We start from the raw sequence: 6,567 nt of genomic DNA, 5'->3' as shown, positions 1-6,567 counted from the left end.
AAAATATATGTCAAAATATTAAGCATAAAAATAAAGATGATAAAATAAATAATTCAATCAAAACACCCAAATATTTCATAAATTCATAAAGCATATAAAGTCCTTATTACAACCATAGAAAATAACATAAGTAAATAACTAGTGTGCGCTCCTTAAATGGTTGAAGGGTGGGGCTCCCGATAGGCCCGGCCCCCTTACCCTTATGTTTAGGAGCGGGATCCCCCCAAGAACGACCATTCTTGTGGTGAAAAGTCTAATACTTAAAGTTGACATTAAATAATATAAATTTAATTATTCCCTTCTGGGGCATTGAAGAAATCACCAACTTCTAAATAAGTTGTACTGCCAAAATCAAAATTATTCCCTTCTGGGGAAGTAAGAAAATTAGCAACATCGAAATGATTTGCATTGCCAAAATCAAAATCACCTTCACCATCTTCAAGAACAAGGTTTGCCTCAACTTTCTTTCCTTTCTTCAATGATTCTTGATAAAGTTCAATAAGATGCTTTGGAGTTCTACAAACCCGAGACCAATGGCCTTTTCCTCCACAACGGTAACATATATTGGTCTCATTTTTCTCTTTACCATCCCTACGTTCCCACTTCTGGTGGGAATGATAATTTGTGTAATGACCTCCACGACCTCTACCATATCCATTAAAACCACGCCCACGACCGCGACCACGCCATTGGCCACGACCGCGACCACGACCTCTACCTCGACCACTACTACTCTAATGGTCTCTGTTGTTAGTTTCTTTCCCGTTATGGGTTGTCACATTCGCTTCGGGGAATGGAGTAGAGCCAGTAGGACGTGATTCATGATTTTTCATTAACAACTCGTTATTTTGCTCAGCCACAAGAAGACAAGATATAAATTCAGAATATTTTTTAAAACCTTTTTCTCTATATTGTGTCTGCAGGACAATATTATTAGCATGGAAAGTGGAGTATGTCTTTTCAAGCATTTCTGCATCAGTAATATTTTCTCCACATAATTTCAATTGAGAAGTTATTTTAAACATAGCTGAGTTATATTCACTAACAGATTTAAAATCTTGTAATCTCAAATTCAACCATTCATAACGAGCTCTAGGGAGTATCACTGTTTTTTGGTGGTCATACCTTTCCTTTAGATTACTTCAAAGGATTTGTGGGTCTTTCACAGTTAAATATTCATTTTTGAGCCCTTCATGGAGGTGATGGCGAAGGAAAATCATGGCTTTAGCCTTATCTTGAGATGTTGCCTTATTAGCCTCTTTGATTGTTTCACCAAGCCCTTTAGCATCTAGGTGTATTTCAGCATCTAACACCCATGATAAATAATTCTTTCCGGTAATATCAAGGGCCACAAATTCGAGCTTGGCAAGGTTCGACATTTTTCACCATACAAAATAATATTAAAAATCAGAGATAATAAAATACATCAAAGTCAATGTATCAAATCAATATAAATTCATAATTATAATTGGTGCCAAAATAATCAATATGCATTGTCTTATAAAAACAAAGGAAATAATATACTATCAATCAAATACATTAGTGTTAGCATCAAATTAATGTTTCAAATAACGTACTATCAAACAAGAAAATATGCACATTAAAAGTAATAAACTAACACTAATCACGTGATAGCAATAAGCAAACAAGTAACAACAAAAATGATGTAATACGGTAATCCAACACTATCAAACAAAAATGATAAAGAGATAAGCTGGATGAAGTGGAGGTAATTCGGCACTATCGACCACAGTAACAAACAAAAATGATATAATTTTGGAGGCATATAAGGTATGTAACCACGACATCATGATATAATACAATTCCTAGCATCATATGTGATGCGTGTTAACTAACGATATAAAATGAATACCTTTGGACTTTTTTTTTTTTGGCTAGTATAATTAAGGAGTGATCAATGTAATACTTGTAGTTTGTTTAGAGTATGGTGCTGATAACGTATTATAAAATAAGGGAGAGGAAAGGGAGAATATAAGAGAGAGAGGTAGATATGCAGTTGTGTTGTCTCTATTCATCCATTTCATGACCATCTATATATATACAAGATGTGAACAATGTAACTTATATGGACAATGAAGAGTCCATTCATGAGAGGATTAATGTGGACTAATGACAAAGGAGGGTTATAAGGATGCTATTACTACCATACTTAAGGTAGTCATCAAAGAGATATTTACAAGCTATAATGACCATCCATAATAACATATTTTATAACAGCTATAAGGTTTTATATAAGAGAACTAAAATATTAGCTTAGGTTAGTAGCCATATACAAACTCATATATATTTACTAGGTTAGATCCCGTGCCATGCACGGTGATCTATAGTTATATTTGTACTTATAGATTATTGATTGATAAGTATTATTATAAATTAGTCGATGAATAACAAATTATGTGATAGGTTGATTTGATATTTGTATTTTTTTTTTAATTGAAGCATCTATTATACAACTAAAAAAAAGCAATTTTTTCTTATTGTAAAATAGGTCACAAATTATTTTAAGAATATAATTTTTGTTTATAGTTGCCTAATTTTTTTTTTTTTAGAAAGAGGTGTAAATTTTTATTTATTTTGGATATAATAATTACTACATTAATATGTAATATGTATAAAAAATAATATTATACTTTTGTAAATGAATTTTTTCTTTAATTAATAAAAATTTTCAATTAAAAAAATTGTTAAGAACACGCCAGGAGATGACATGTGTCATTACTGGTGTGTCTTTTAGTATATAGTATTGATCCTTGAATTGTTGACATACTTTGACCAGCATAATATGAAAAATTAATTGATTTTACAGAGAATTTTGCGTGGACATAGTCCACAATAATATTATTGTGGACCTAAGGTTTATACACACGCAACTGATATAATATTTAAACATAGTGACCCTAATTTTAACATAGTAACCTTATTTTTAACATAGTAACCTTATTTTTAACATAGTAACCTTATTTTTAACATAGTACTTTTTTAAAAACTTGTGTTGTGACCTTTTAATGTTATTATGAATTTAAAGTACGACGTTATGTTGAATAGTGACCTAATTTTAATATACGGAGTATGTAGTGATCTTTATTATTCATATTGACCATTATATTAAAAATTTCATTAAAAAAATCAACCTCTTATAGCTTTTATAATGTCACACTAACTTTTATTTTAACATTATAACCTCTATTTTAATATAGTGACCTTTTCGATCTTTATTAATTAAACAATCATATTGTCTCAAATGTTGTGGTCCACAATAAGTTAGTGTGAACCAGGATCATTTAAGAATTTGTATTGATCTTATTATACTTTACGATAATTAGTATTCCCTATTCAAATTTTTTTAAAATATTTTTTTAGTGAGTAGTAAAGGCTTCTATTTTTTAAATAATCACATAATTATTTAGAGTAATTAGATTTAATTTTCTAATATATGTTATTTATACTATAATTAAAATGATTATGTTCTTAAAAACGTTATGTAATTTTAAGATTTATACAAAGTATGCTACCAAAATTATTTAATTAAAATAAATTTTATTGTCAAATGATAAAAGTCGGAGAAAAAAAATTTGATAGTGATAATATTATTATAATCTTGGAAAATAATATATTACAATACCTAAAATAAATGTTATTAAATGTATGTTAGTATTTTTGTAACTAAAAGTTTCCTAGAATATAAAATATATGTACAAAAAATTTGAGTATAATTGGATTAAATATGTTGTCAAAATGGAAATAACTATTATTATTATAGGTTATTAAATAAAGGATTTTTTTGTAAATTACCACCCTAAAATTTAACATGTGTTGAAATATCCACCCATTTTTGTTAAAATTAAAATAACCACCCATATTTTAAGGTTTTACCACCCCTACCTATACTCCGACCAGTTTTCCGATCATGTGCCCCACAATTTCATTATGAAGAACCCTAATTTTCAATTCAAGTTAAATTGAATGAATCAAACAACGATTACATCATTAAATTCCTAATAAAACACATTCCAAACAAAAAATATCGTATAACTTGAATTCTACTTCATTAAACATTGCAAAATAACAAAATAAAAATAAAAATTAAGTGCGATCTTCAATAACCTTGATGTACAAATTGGTGTAAAAAAAATTTAAGTGCGTTCTTCAAAGGATTCGCTTGTCAATTTGCAAAACTTGGAGTAAAAATTGGTAGAATATGTGGAAAAAATGAAGAATTTTAAGTTTGGGAGTAGTTTGTGAAATAAGGGAGGAAATAAATCGAGAAACAACTTTTATAAAAATAAAAAACAACCGTTATGTGGGGCCCATGCTCGAAAAACTGTTCGGAGTATAGGTCGGGTGGTAAAACCTACATTTTTTGTAAAATATGGGTGGTTATTTTTAATTTTAAAAAAAGTGGGTGGTTATTTCAATACATGGTACATTTTGGGGTTGTAATTTACAAAAAATCCTAAAACAAATGTCATAAAAAAAGGAAAAAAAAAAAGGAAAAAAAAAGGGAAATATTTTTAACCAGGAAATGACAATTGTCATTCTAGATTTCGCCTTTAGTATATAGTTATTGATTTACAAAACTTGGAGTAAAAATTGGTAGAATATGTGGAAAAAATGAAGAATTTTAAGTTTGGGAGTTGTTTGTGAAACAAGGGAGGAAATAAATCGAGAAACAACTTTTATAAAAATAAAAAACAGCCGTTATGTGGGGCCCATGCTCGAAAAACTGTTCGGAGTATAGGTCGGGTGGTAAAACCTACATTTTTTGTAAAATATGGGTGGATATTTTTAATTTCAAAAAAAGTGGGTGGTTATTTCAATACATGGTACATTTTGGGGTTGTAATTTACAAAAAATCCTAAAATAAATGTCATAAAAAAAGGCAAAAAAAAAAAAAAAGGAAAAAAAAAGGGGAATATTTTTAACCAGGAAATGACAATTGTCATTCTAGATTTCCCATACTTAAAAATATTAGCTTTTCAAAAAATGACAATTTTTAACTAGGAAATGACAGTTGTATATATAGATGGTCATGAAATGGATGAATATAGACAATACAATTACCATCTACATGTCTCTCTAATCTTCTCCTTTTTACCCTTATTTTATAATACGTTATCAGCACCATACTCTAAACGAAACTATTACATTGATCACTCCATAAATATACTTGCCAAGAAAAAGGTGTTCATTTTATATCATTAGTTAACACGTATCAAATATGATGCTAGGAATTGTCCATGCAAAGTCATTGTTAATGGATGTTTATCAAATATATATGATGCTAGGAATACGTGTTACGTGATCTTTTAGGAACATGTGCTTAAGTATGCTAGGAATTATCATGATGCTAGGAAGATGCTAGGAATTCTTATATGCCTTCGGAATTCTTATAATTAGTTAATTACTTTATTGACATAGTAACATACATATTATGCGAGCAGATCACTTTTCATGTCTTGTTATAGTCTTTCTTCGATTCTGTGTAGTTTTATTATGTATATTGATTATTAATGTATCCTTTGTTTTATATGACTATTAGTTTTAGTTTATAAAATCAGTATTATCATAACTATCTGTCTTGACTGCTTTATTATGTTATTTTTTATGAGCTGCAATTATGCCATATACCATAATCTGTGATACCACATACTACTCTAATTGTTGTTGTAATATGCTTTTGTGCTTGTACGAATGAGCTTTGCCATGTTATTTTATTTGTATACATTTTTATTATCAACCATTATGTTATGATATGTATATGTTTGATATTTAATGAGATCTAATTTTGAATAGTATTTTATATAGTGAAATATGTCAAATCTTGCCAAGCTTGAATTTGTGGCCCTTGATATTACTGGAAAGAATTATCTATCATGGGTGTTAGATGCTGAAATACACCTAGATGCTAAAGGCCTTGGTGAAACCATTAAGGAGGCTAATGAGGCAACACCTCAAGATAAGGCTAAAGCCATGATTTTCCTTCGCCATCACCTCCATGAAGGGCTCAAAAATGAATATTTAACTGTGAAAGACCCACAAATCCTTTGGAGTAATCTAAAGGAAAGGTATGACCACCAAAAAACAGTGATACTCCCTAGAGCTCGTTATGATTGGTTGAATTTGAGATTGCAAGATTTTAAATCTGTTGGTGAATATAACTCAGCTATGTTCAAAATAACTTCTCAATTGAAATTATGTGGAGAAAATATTATTGATGCAGAAATGCTTGAAAAGACATACTCCACTTTCCATGCTAATAATATTGTCCTGCAGACACAATATAGAGAAAAAGGTTTTAAAAAATATTCTGAATTAATATCTTGTCTTTTTGTGGTTGAGCAAAATAACGAGCTGTTAATGAAAAATCATGAATCACGTCCTACTGGCTCTACTCCATTCCCTGAAGCGAATGTGACAACCCATAACGGGAAAGAAACTAAAAACAGAGACCATTCCAGCAGTAGTGGTCGAGGTAGAGGTCGTGGTCGCGGTCGTGGCCAATGGCGTGGTCGCGGTCGTGGGCGTGGTTTTAGTGGATATGGTAGA

This window comes from Chenopodium album, chromosome 3, assembly GCF_948465745.1.
Source record: "Chenopodium album chromosome 3, dcCheAlbu1.1, whole genome shotgun sequence".
NCBI classification, from domain to species: domain Eukaryota; kingdom Viridiplantae; phylum Streptophyta; class Magnoliopsida; order Caryophyllales; family Amaranthaceae; genus Chenopodium; species Chenopodium album.
The sequence above is the reverse complement of the archived record's forward strand: the minus strand, read 5'-3'. Positions refer to the sequence as shown.